Raw genomic sequence first — 13,249 nt, 5'->3', positions numbered from 1 at the left:
TCAACAGCATCCACGATGTTCCCGAAGCAAAACCACGTCAGGACAGCAGCAAGGAAATAGGCAATCAGCAGTGTGGCAACACTCCGGTTTCTCCGCGGTATCTCCAGACCAGGCCTCCCCCGCACAGTAGCACCCAACAGGTGGGAGTAGGCCTCTAACAGCAGGTGGATAGCGGCCTTCAGCCGTGGGAACCACCACCAGCAGAAGCAGAAATGGGTGGACGGCAGGCCCTCAAACCGCGGCAGATCCTCCACAGATCAATGGCGTTAAAGATGGAACATAGATGGACATAGATGGAGCCTAAGCCGGAGAGCTAGATCTATGCTAACAGATGCCAGATGCTAACAGGTAGTGGGAGCCTGTAAAAATTGCGACTGCCTCACGCGAGGCTGGGTAAGAACTGTGGTGATAATAGCAGTTAAAACAGGACCGGTCAAATTTGACCGCGACCACCAAAGTAAGGGGGGGAAAACGAAGACAATAGAAGGGTTTAAGAGGAAATACTCACGTAAACTACAAATATGTCAAAAAAGTACTTAAGTAGAAACCTCAAGTTACTTTCCATCACTGATAGGAACACACAAACATCCCATGCCCCACTTGGAAGCGTTGACAGTGTTTGCTGAGCTCTGCAAAACATCTTAATAAGTCATTTAATTGTATACTCTGCTTTGAGATATGATTTATAAGCACACTGTCAGTGGGATGAGGTAATGTCACCTTTATCCATGCCTTCTCAGTTGCCTCAAACTTTTTCAAAAAATCTGCCTTTTAAAATAGATCAACGCTAGAAGATTAACTTTAAACATAACCCTGATAAGGGTTCCATGAGTGTTTTATACTGCTGTCATTGTGCAAGTGGTGATGATCATATTTTTCTTGCTGAAAAAAACACCGCTACTTTCCTCATTTTTCAAGCCACTATCCCTATATCTCCCCTGACAATCTCTGCTCTAGGCAGAGGTTAATCAAATTGTTATATACTTTTCTCCAGGAAAAATACTTTACTTAAGCTTTTACCGTTGCTCAGGTTATAACAGAAAAGTGCAGGCCTTGAAGTCTGCTTGTATATACTAGGGTAACTCACTTTTATCACTGTAGCAATAACAATGCAGTTTATACATGCTTCAAACTCTAGACACAATCCAGAGATTCCCTTGCTCTAACATTGTTGTTGTTGTTGTTGTTGTTGTTGTTAGGCATGCTCCGATTGCCAATTTTGGGGCCGATCGCCGGAATCAGTATCGGCCGATACCGATCGCCAATCCGATCGAGTGGGCGGGGCCTAAATGGAAGATTTAAACATCACTTTAAATCTTCCATAAAGTGATGTTTAAAACTCAGTTAATGGGGCTCATACACTGGAGCTTCCACAAACAACAACCAACTTAATTATTACATTCAAATGATGTACATTATTCAAGTTTACATTCACTTTGGATAATAACACGGGAGAAATGAGTGGAAGCGCTCTCTTTTCCTCTCTCCTCCTCTCCTGACAGCCTGTCAGTATTGTCTCATGCAGCTCACTGATCCAGTAATGAGTGACCCGACAGTGAAGAATACATATATTTATATCTAGTTTAGCTTGTTCCAGAGGTAGATAAAATAGCTAAGTGTGTTATAACTCTTGTGTTGTGTGTTTCGCTCCGCTCACCGGTTCATTTCTGCTTCACACACGTTGCATACCGCTATTTTACTGTCTTTTTCGGACACCTTAAAATAATGCCAGACCGGTGAAGCCATTTCGGTGAGCTTGTTTTGCCGCGCACTGAGAAAAGTGTCAGGTATTTTACGTCATGCGATCGGCTCGCGCGATCAGCATGTTTAGAGAGCACCGATCGATCGGTAGAGCGTGAGTACTATCGTCCGAACTCGATCAGTAACCGATCGATCGGAGCATCCCTAGTTGTTCTTGTTGTTGTAGTAAAGGACTTGATCATGCGATAAATCTATGTAAGCAACAATCAAAGAAAAAGTGCTGGATCCATTTTTCAGACAAAGTTGGGGATGGACTCCAGATTCAAATGCTGTTTAGAGTCATTACACATTGTTAAGAAAAAGGAAAAGAAAATATATGTTCATGTATAGCTAGCTCAACCAGTGCCATCTTTAGCATGAAGAGTGCCGTGTAGCAGACTATCTGCCGCCACATGCTCCCGTGTCCAATGCTCCTTATCACTGTCCATGTTATCCATGCTCTCATTAGCACTGCAGATTGAAGCATTAATGTCTGCTGCATGCATTTATACATTTTAAATCACAAATCCCAAGAGACAACACACAGTTGGTACTAATGTTTTTGTCGTTTCTCTCGCTCTGGTTACCTGCTGAGACAGTGTTTGAGCTCTATGTGTGTGACAGAGGAAGAGACGTTGCAGTAGAATAAATGATAGTGGATGGCGTGAGAGCTCTTTGTGTTCCAAAAACGCAAGCTGTGAGTTTCCCAACATGATAGGAAAATATTTTTTGGTAGATTTAATTGGTGCTGAGTAAGTTAAATGCATAACTTATGAAAAAGAAATTAAATGTATTATTCAGTAGTAACAGTATACATTGCTAGTGTGGATATGTACATGTACTATACAAGCATACACATACATGTTCCCATGCAGGCATGCATATGCACTTCTTCCAGTGTGTGTGCATGTGTTCATCTATATTGAAGAAGCCCGACATCATGTCAGCATGTGGCTCAGGATGACAAATCTCCTCTCACTATCTCCAGCCACGCAGCTCTCCACTGCGTGGCCGGGGCCATGTTTCCCTGCCTCTCTGACACACAGGCAAGCGGACTGGCTGCTAAACTACCCCCGCTCCTCAAATGGAGTTCTCATTTTCAAGGGGAACGGCTGCATGGCATAACGCACTTTGTCTTGGGAATACTTTTTTCTCTGCCTGTGAGGCTCTCTGGGATGGACATGGCTGGCTGGCTCTAGGGGAGACAGATGGAGGCCGCTGGCTAGCCTGACACATGTTGAGAGGCTGTGATGAGTCAGTGACGAGCGGTGGGCGGGATAGGGGGGCACAGCACTCTGTCTCTGTGAAGTGTTGATGAGAGCGGGGAGAATCGGAGGGCGGAGGCCTCGCTTGGCCTGGAAATATGCTGTACCGAGACTCTAGATTGGAGTTGCACTAGCATGTATGGTGAACGTGATTTGAATAGGAATGAGGACATGTTTCATTACGATTGCCCTGATAAACAGGCTGATTAATATTGTTTTCTTTTTTATTTGAGCATGAGCATCACTTAGTCTACAGGCTTAGTAGTGGCTCTGTGAAGCTGTACTTAGGCACAGCAGTGCTTTGAGCTAAATGGTTACTATGTTCACCCTCTTGGTTTAGTGTTAGCAGATAGTTGAGAAGTTCTGCTTTAAACCACAATGTGATCATTACATTATAACATCACACTATAGCGCAACATGGAAAACCAGGGAATCACCAATACATTAGTATGTATCCTTTAGGTACCTTGGATCAGAGTCCTGCATCGGATCGGGTATCCGCGGGTACCCGACGGGTGACCCGCAAAAAAGGTGATTTGCGGGTGGTATTTTTTCAAACGCCTTTTTCCGGGTTCGCTTCTGGGTAAAACAAAGATGATGCGGGTCCGGTTGCGGGTGTTGCATAATAAATATATTTAAACAATAATAATTTAGTTTAATGTTTAAATCCTCAGACCTCTCCTCCGCGGGACCGAGCATAATCATAACCTCTGCAGTGAATCTATCTGCTGCTGAGCGCACCACATTCTGAATGGCTGAGGTGAAGCTCTCTATAGCGGAGAATACAGCATTTTCAATAACTCTTCCTCAAGAGCGAAATCCAACGTCTGGGAGGCTTTTGGTGTCATCCTAGATGGAGAAAATAAACAACATCCCAGGCTTTTTGAGCCAAATATGCAACTGCGTGTGTTAAAAATTGCACGTTTTCACTGCTTATATATATGCGGGTTCGGGTCGGGTTGCGGATCATGTGCCGGTGGGTCGGGTCGGGTTGCGGAACTAATTGGCAAAATGTGCGGGTAGCGGGGCGGGTTCGGTACTGCACTTCACGGGTGCGGGGCGGGAGCGGGTCTTGAAAATCAGACCCGTGCAGGACTCTGCCTTGGATTGCTGTCACAAACGTTATGACAATGCATACAATAGCTGGCGAAGTTGAACACTTCAACCTGTTGATCGTGCTTGAAGAAAAGTCAGAAGGCTTAATTCTCTGGCGATCATAAGTGTCCTCACAACACGTTATTGGCTATAAATCTAATTGCTTAAGGTAGAGGAACAACGGACAATCCTGCAGACGATTATTTTTGTATTGCAGACCAATTATAAACTAGAGAATGCAATTCCTGAAGGAATTGCTAGTGGGAATGCTTTATTACATTACATGACGCTTTTATCCAAAGCGACTTACATACTCAATACTGTGGGCAATCCCCGCAGGAGCAATTTGGGGTGAAATGTCTTGCCCAGGGACACAACGACATGCTGACTGCAGTGGTGTTTGAACCTGTGACCATCTGATCCCCAGACAAAGGCTCTATCCACTGTGCCACACGCCTCCCAGCGCCTCGTTTATGCTGAAAAGTTGACGCTAAACTGCTATGTTGAAATGTAATGTGTAAGAAGAAAGTGAAGAATTTAGATCGAAATGATACATGAACACTGGGGGGTTGAATGTGTGATGAGAGAAGAAAAGAAAGTAAAAAGGGTTGGAAAAGCAGCAGAATATTGCAAACTGTTGAACTAACTATGGCGAATGATCTGTTGCCATGCCAACCGCATTTGATGACACCATGTAATATGCTTAGATGTGTTGATGGCTGCATCGTTACCAAACCTGTGAAGTTTTGGGCCGTTTGGAGCATTTTCACTGAAGTTATGAGAAAACCGTGTTTCATGGTGAGCATTGTGTTGCCATGGCAACGGCATTTGAAGAAATCTCAAACCTGTCCCATAGATGTCTCCACGGCTGGACTGTTAGAACACATGTGAAGTGTGAGAACTTTTTGAACATTTTCATAGAGTTACAGCGACTTCCTCTTTTATGGCAATGGAAATATGATGACACCCCATTGACGTAGAGCTGTTGAGGGCTGAACAGTTAACCATTATCTGAAGTCTGGTGCTGTTTTGACCCTTTTCATAGGCGTTACGACAACATCGTGTTTTATGGCATGGAAACGGCATATGGTGAGATGTCAGATTTGACGTATGGAGATGGCATGGAGAGGTGATATACAAATGAAGATTGTGGGACGACCGGACCGTGTCCATTGGAGCTACAGCGACATCATGTTTTATGGCGAGGGATGCGTTTCCATGGCAACAGCATATGGTGAGATGTCAGATTTGGCGTAAAGCTTTTGAGGCATGGACCGGTGATATACAAGCAAAGTTTGGGGGACGATCGGACCATGTCCATTGGAGTTACAGCAACATCGTGTTTTATGGAGGGATGCATTTCCATGGAAACGACATATGATGACACCCCATAATTGACGTAGAGCTGTTGACGGCAGGACCATTAACCATTATCTGAAGTCTGCTGCTGTTTTATGGCGAGGGATGCGTTGCCATAGTAACACCACATTACGTTACATCAGATTTGATGTAGAGCTGTGTTAACCATTATCTGAAGTCTGCTGCTCTGAGCATGTCAGTTGGAGTTATGACATCATCGTGTTCCATGACAAAGGTGTTTATATTTGAGCTAACGACGTGTCCAGAGATCAAAGGTTTCCATGGTGATGTGCAGTAATCAGTTAGAGGAGAGCATTTTCATTGTTCTAAATGAGATAAACCTCTTACATGTGAACGTTTTGTTGAAGAACCATAACAGATATCGGTGAAATTTCAAAGCGTGAAGCATGTCAAGGAACTTGAGCATCTGAAGTGTACTTTGTGTGCTTTTGTGTTAATAATGTGGCCTTTTGGGCAGATTAACTAAAAGGTGTGCGGCTGCTGTGTTGGGGAAAGATGAGGCTGAACTTACAATGGGGTTTAATGGAGACATGTTGAAAGTTTGCCCTCAAGAGGCATTTTGTTTAATTATTTTTGCTTATTTATTTTTAATTTTTCAAGCTACGAGATGTTTTCCTACGTTTCTCATGAAAAATGATGTCTCAGGAATGTAGGGTTTGGGAATTATGGCAGGTTAAAAAGAAAATATGAAGGCGAAATTAAATCTGTCCTCCACTCTAGCTGTGACATCACGCACTCTAAAATCTGAAGAAGACCTGTAGCAAGGTCTGAACAATGTTTAATGTCTCTAAAAGTATGAATCAGATTTAAAAGTTGTGTTACACGAATAATGTCAGAAGGATGTGTAACATTTTAAAGTTGGAATGAGGTTTCTGAGTGAAAGTATGAAGGAACCAGAGCCGGTCCGACCCATTAAGCGACATAAGCGACCGCTTAGGGCCCCGCAGCCACTAAGGGCCCACTAGCAAAAAAATATTATTATTTATCTCAGTACACCGTCGCCGTGATAAGTATGTTTAATTAATGTTGTTAATATGCCTAGATTGCCTACTCTCAAAGTCATGTATTATATTATTGAGTCACTCATATAATACATTAACCGTGCTTTACCTGAACCTCATCATGACACTAGAGAGGACGGCAGGATTGTAATTTCCCGTGTTCAGTGAATGCAACAGAGGCAAGGCACCAGACCAACCAGAGAGTTGAATGGAAATAAACATCTGTCTTATTCGCTGACAGGTACCTATCCTGTGAGATGTGACACTGTTTAAAATAAACCTTCAGTCTCAGACTCAGAGTCTTTGAAGATGGACATAAGAACATTTGTTCTTAAAAAAGACGACAATTCTCAAGTGGTGGTTCACACAACAACCTCAGGGCCAGCACTTGAGCCAGGAGAAATTACAGCTACGTTGACGTTACTTTGAATCGCGGGGGTAAGCTAAACCGTTAGCAAGTAGCTATAGCTAGCCAGATATATTAAATAAACACTTTGTCATACAATCTAAATGTAATGTTTTTTAGCATTACCTGGTGATCTCAAAGAAATGTCTCTGGGAAATGTTGACTTACTGTTCGACATGAAGCTAGAAGCTACCTTACAGTACACAGTTGATCCTGAGTCCTGTCAGTTAAAGTGTTTCATAGTTAGCTTAGCTAAGCATCAACCTAGCACTGAAATATATGGATGTTATGTGACAGTATTTCTGAGAAAATGTCAGCTGAAATGGTGGCATAGTTGCCACTGCTTTACGTATAGACTGCATGTTTGAACGTATTTGCAGCAGTAAATGTGGCTGTTTGGCCACTGATGTTGCCATAACAACACCTGAATGTAAATGTGCAAACTCTTTTTGTGACAGATTTTTGCATGAAATTATAATTCTTCTGAATGATATTCCTATTGACAGCTAGTTTTTATGTGAACATTATGAGATGGACAGCCAGAGAGAATAAATGAAAAACAGTTATAAAATACTATATGACAAAACAAGAATACAGTTTGAAAGGGGAGTGCTTTGTAAAATATCCATAAAGAAAAATCTGTTTACAGTTCTGTTTCATATGGGTGTTGAGAGATGTATTCATAGATCTCTTAATTTTGCTCTCCAAGTGCACCAGATTGATGCTTTTAACTTCAACATTCAAAAAAAAAATCTTCCCGGGGGAGCATGCCCTCGGACCCCCCTAGAGGAGGTGAGGACTCCCCTAGATGATGTTAGGTCCACGGTGTTTACATGCTTATTTATACAATATGTGTGCTTATGCTAACATCATAAGACAAAAGTTGGTTCCGTGTTGAGTGAAGTGAGAACGCGCTAGAGTGAGGGGGGCCCCCAAGCCAAAGCTCGCTTAGGGCCCCCAAAAGTCTAGGGCCGGCCCTGGAAGGAACAGTTAGCAGTTGAAGTCGCATGAAGATTTTTCAAGTCTGAAGAGTTTTTCGATTGACTTCATGTTAAAAATGTGATTATGGGATATATCTCTGGAATTATGAAAGTTATGAATGAGAAAGTAATAGCCATCGATTCCCGACGGAGCTGAATGTTTTGATGTTTGAACGGAGTTTCTGCGATGTGGAATGTGGAAGCAGAAGTTTCGCAAAATAACCCGGCGGAATAATAATAAAGAATTTTGTGCGTAGAAGAACAGATAGTTGGAATGCTGTATCAGCATTCCCACAAAATGATTCAGAAGCTGATGGTCTGCATCATCAACATTTGAATAATATAAACACTCATCACAAAACAGATCTGACAACGTCAAGGCTGAGCGTTGGCTTAGAAGAAGCGAGATTGAGATCACAGGAGGCTGATCCATTTGTTCATGTAATTTGTATCAGCCTGCCTATTTACACCAGATCTTGACACTATAAATGCTAACTAGAGGGTATCAGTCTTTCTTTGGTGTCTATAGATTCCGGACCATGGCTTTGAGAGAGGGACTCAGGCTGCCTTAGGCAATGAAACAAGAGTGGCGGTAGGCATCAGGGTCGAGCTGAATAATTCAGCCCCTGGATCACAGTACATTTTCATATTCATATTTTTACTGGCACATTAATCTGAGCAATCCTTGCCTCCTCTGCCTTAATGCATCTTCCTCTTCAGACCCTATAAATATCCAAATCAACTAATGACTCCTCTTGAGGAATTAAAAAGGCATCATTAGCCAGCACCTGAAGGTTGGGTCTGATGTACTGTAAGGACTCTTGTTGATGCTGATTAGAAAAACAGTCTCAAGGGTTGATCTGTATCACAGCAGTCATATGTAATGAGCAAACCTGTCGCACATTTAATGTACAGCATTTCCCTGTTCACTATTGTAAAAACATGAATAGTGTTACATTAAAAATGTATTAGGCTTCATCGTCTTGCATTATTATGTTGGCACACTATTTTACACAATGTACATTGGCTCCCAGACCATCCAATAGACTGTAGAGGCACACAGTAAATAATGTATAATGTACATTGAATGTCTTTTTATAGGGGGACAGCTTTAAGACTGAGAAACTCTATGCATTCCTTGTGACTGACATTTACATTACAAACATTGCAGCTCTGTAAAAGTAGAAATACTGACAAAAAAAGTCCATTAATTAAACTGTATAACATTACTTAACAATTTGACTTACACAGTACTAGAGAAAAGTCATATTTTCTGTGTGTCATGTATTTTCAGCTCTGTTGACGCGGTCAGCAGGAAAATAACAAATAGTGTATTTTTATTTTAGAGGTAATGAATCCAGGCCAGAGCACAAATTAGCACAGCAAATCCAACAATTTGGACTGAAGAAAAATGGCAGTAATTCTCAAAAGCTTTCTTAAAAAATATCCCCCCTCCCAAGATAACCTACCTTAGAGTGCTCTCTTTAATAAGGCTCTTTCTTTGATGATTTAACTCTCCTTTGAGTAAGGTAGACCAAGAGAGGGATACATTTGATCTACTTTAGTCTCTAGCACAGCTGAGACTTATAATGCTTGTGCAATGGGCAACAGGTGCGCAAAAACAAAGTACGGAGGGGGAGAGGGGGGAGAAGGAGGGGCACTGGGGAAGCAGCAGAGATGACCCACATTGGTGTGACTCGTTATGAATTTGCAATGATGCTGCCAGGCTTGTTAGCACGCGGCTGGTGAGCGAGGGGTGATGGGAGATGCACAGTCGGCTATCTCCGATAACCCCTCTGCAATTCTATTACACTTGTTTATAGCTCTTGGCAAACGGCACACCAAAGATACTTTAGCTTCCGAGAGAAGGGCAGGGTTAAAGGGGGACGACTACTTAGCATTTCACAAGGAGACGGAGAGGGCATCCTGAGCAAAGTGAGCATGCAGGGGAAGTGGGGAAAGAGCAGATTGAAAGATACAGATAAATCTGGGCCGACTGTTCAAGTACTGACTCATGGTAATAGGACCGAATAAAACAAAACAACTCTATGGGACAGACATGGGATTAAATGTTATTATGGATTATGTTTTTTGTTCTAATCTTTCTGTGAATTTGAACCTGTATGTCCTATCCCCAGCATCATTTGAGAGGATTTGTCAAAATCTCCTTGATCGGCATGAATATTGAGAACGTTTTTGAGTGATATTTCCTGATCCCATTTCAAGCACTGTGCCAGTTTGAGAGTTGCAAACTGTCACAGCTAATGTAAATGCAGAATTAGAATGAATGAATAATACTTTCACCTGCAAATTAACAACTCTTGTCTCACACACACATACATACTATTCCCTGAGGGTATTTCTATGTCTGTGACTGTACATGTAAGGATGATTGTAAGCTAAACTCACAGCACTCCAACATGTTTGGTTTAGGTGCTTTGAATTGACATAATGAAGTTATTCAAATGAATACTGGTCCACAGGATTGAACAGGTATTCCATATAATGATTTCCATTCCATTATGATCATGTGTGTAAATTATATCAACTGCACATGCATTATGGTGAACAAATCCTCAATTGAACTTTCACTTTACCTCAGTAGTCAAGAATAGTGCCTACCCTGAACCAACAAAAAAGCTGGCACAATGTAATTTTAAATTATATTGCTGAATTATTTATACATATAGGTTGTGTAACCTTATATTGAAGATGCTTCGAATGACCTGAAGCTTTGAAATTCTCTGCCATCCTTTCCCTTTATCTTCCTGATCAAAGGCTGGATTATGCTTTGACATGATGTACATTTTTCTACCAACTTCCACAGCACAAGATGAAGCCATTTTCTACCGTCGTTATGGATTACAAATTTCATAGTAGCTCATGCAGAAATACAAATGAATCCATCATAATGCAGCGTAGAAGGAGTGCCACTGCAAACAATATGAACATATATACAGTGATTACCAGTATGTATTCTAGTCCAAAAGCAAACTAGTCTTACAGGACAAAGGTCCAGTGTAAACATGTCAGATAATTATGTAAGACCGTGAATTTATCAAACTATGTAATCAGACAAAGATTCATTTCTGGTGATTTAGTGGCACCAATGCACATTTGCTTTCTCTGAGGGAGAAGCTGCTCTTTTTTACACAATTTGTACTTTTGTATTAAACAGAAGTCTGCAATACATATACGACACAGACGGGTTGGGGGTGGATGTGGGGATGGACTGGCATGTTTGAGTTAATGTAACAGCAACATGGATTTCCAGTACAAAAATAAATAAATGAACATGTAATACATCAACCTGTGGCAGTTATTGATGTGAGAAGGTTGATGCATTCAAGTTTCTCACTGCATATGGCTTTCTATCCTTAGGGGAGTGGGAGCATTTATAATGGAAGCTGCAGCATGTCTGGCCATGCTAAGATCATTTCTATTTCCACTATATCCTCACAGCAGGAGATAACCGCAGTGACCCACAATGCGCAGGACCAAACGATGGTGTCGGCCTCACTGCGATGTGTTCGGCTCAATATGCATGTTTATGATGTTTAGTTGTTGTTGATGGGAGCTGAACACTTCATACTGCTTTTCCATTAAAACTGTTGTGATGGAAAACCACTGCAAGTGTGTAGAGCAGCTACAGGAATTGTCCGATTAGTTAGTGAGGTTATGGGGATCAAGTACAATATATTTCTAACTAACCTTTCAATATTTGTATTTTGTTCGGTCAGGTTTTCTGTATGTGTGGGTGTTTCTCAATGTCGAGGACGCATCCTTGGAAGCACATGTACCTCTGAGTCAGATGCTTCAGAAGCGAGGCAAGAATCCTTCCTAGCCTCGGAAAACGAAGAATGGTGGAACAGGCTAACATGTGTGCGTCATATGCGAGGCCCCGCCTTAAATGGAGCGCAATTTGCACCAAAGATTTGGAAATTGGTCCGTGCGCAAAGCATTGTGGGGATTTTAAGACCGCGGAGTCTACACATGTGCAGCCTCGAAATTTCACGCTACGAAGTACGCCGGGCTCAGTAGGATTCCAAGTATGCTGGACATTGGAACAGTCCTTCGGTGGCACTCGACGACGTAGTATGCTTGAAATAGTGGCTCTGGAGCAGCCTTCCTCGACATTGAGAAGCACCCAGTATGTTATCAAGTCTACTGCATATGTAAAGTTTATTACGGACATTTTGTGTCTCTAGAGGAAACATGTTGACAGTGAAGTCACTGAAGACAAAGTGTGTTGGGTCTGTGGGTGTTGAGTTAGAACAAAGTCACTTTAACAGATATCTGTGGCTCGCAACTCATCTCTGTTTTAGGCTAGCTAGCTGCTAAAGATTTTCCGCTACTAGCATACACAGCAGAATATACAACCACACTATTGACCTAGTTGTTTTGCGGGTTATGAAGGCAAATAGTTATGACAGGGAAAAACCGTGATAGGAATAGCTCTGATTATGCAGCATTGTGATGCAACACTTGCAAATTGAGTGCAGGACACTTGAACACAACAGAAGCTTTTCTTACATCTTAACAAAACAGATAGGTAACAACAACAACCCAGAGTCTCTTGAACACTCTTAACAATGTCCTTGTTATCCATCGCCTGCTGTGATAACCTCTCAGAAGACTAAATTGTTCTTCCAATTCAGTCTGTCCTGTGTCCTGTGTCCTGCTGAATGCTCCAAGAGTAATTTTCGATTATTTTTGATTTGGAAAAGATCACTGCTGTTTCAGCTGTGAGAATGCTGTTATTTTTCACAGCTTGCTTCAATCTTTACTCATAATTCTTCTGCAGTAAATGTACAGTTTGAAACTTGTTTTGTAAATCATGTTCTTTAAGCGTCTCTACCCGAACAACATGAACATTAAATTCCCTTCCCACATGTGCAGTTCCTTTCACTTTTGAAGTGGGCTAAAATACATTTGGTAGCATGGAGCATGTATATTTGTAATAGTTTTAATGTCCATTAAATGCAAACAAAACAGTACAACAAAGACATTTACTATTGGCTTTAGTTATATTCACACAAAGAGGCTACACAGTTACGTTAAATTATAGAGGCGAACATTGATGAACAATAGGGACACTGCTCAAAAGCATGTCTTAAATATGACACAGGACCACTATGAACAATGAGACCACTGGCCCTCTCAGACCAGGACCCCAAGTGCAGCTGTGTCCATAGACCCTAATTCCACCAATGGTGAGGAAAGTAAATGAGAAATCAATCAAACACTTAAGCTTCATTTCATTGTGTAAGAGCACTGATCCATCACAGGGTGTTATGGTCTGAGACAGCCTCTGCTCCTCTGCATGCTGCATGACTGCTGAGGGGAAAAACAGCAAACACTCACAGACAAACACACACAGAG

The 13,249-nt window shown here is 41.8% G+C and overlaps 1 protein-coding gene across 9 annotated transcripts in view; it reads right to left on the bottom strand.

The window, feature by feature from the left end:
- The window catches only part of LOC307027590 (lysyl oxidase homolog 1-like), a 238,128-nt gene that overhangs the window by 115,350 nt on the left and 109,529 nt on the right, over positions 1-13,249 (bottom strand). For 2 of the 9 annotated variants that reach the window (XM_079662521.1, XM_079662520.1), the window contains exon 1: positions 9,337-9,451. The exons of the other annotated variants lie outside the window; for them this stretch is intronic. The gene's annotated coding sequence lies outside the window, so the exon portion shown is untranslated. Of the gene's footprint in view, positions 1-9,336; positions 9,452-13,249 lie in introns of those variants that run through there. 9 annotated transcript variants of the gene reach the window in all.

Source organism: Notothenia rossii, assembly GCF_949606895.1.
Source record: "Notothenia rossii genome assembly, chromosome: 2".
NCBI classification, from domain to species: Eukaryota; Metazoa; Chordata; class Actinopteri; order Perciformes; family Nototheniidae; genus Notothenia; species Notothenia rossii.
This window is presented reverse-complemented; position numbering and strand designations above follow the sequence as displayed.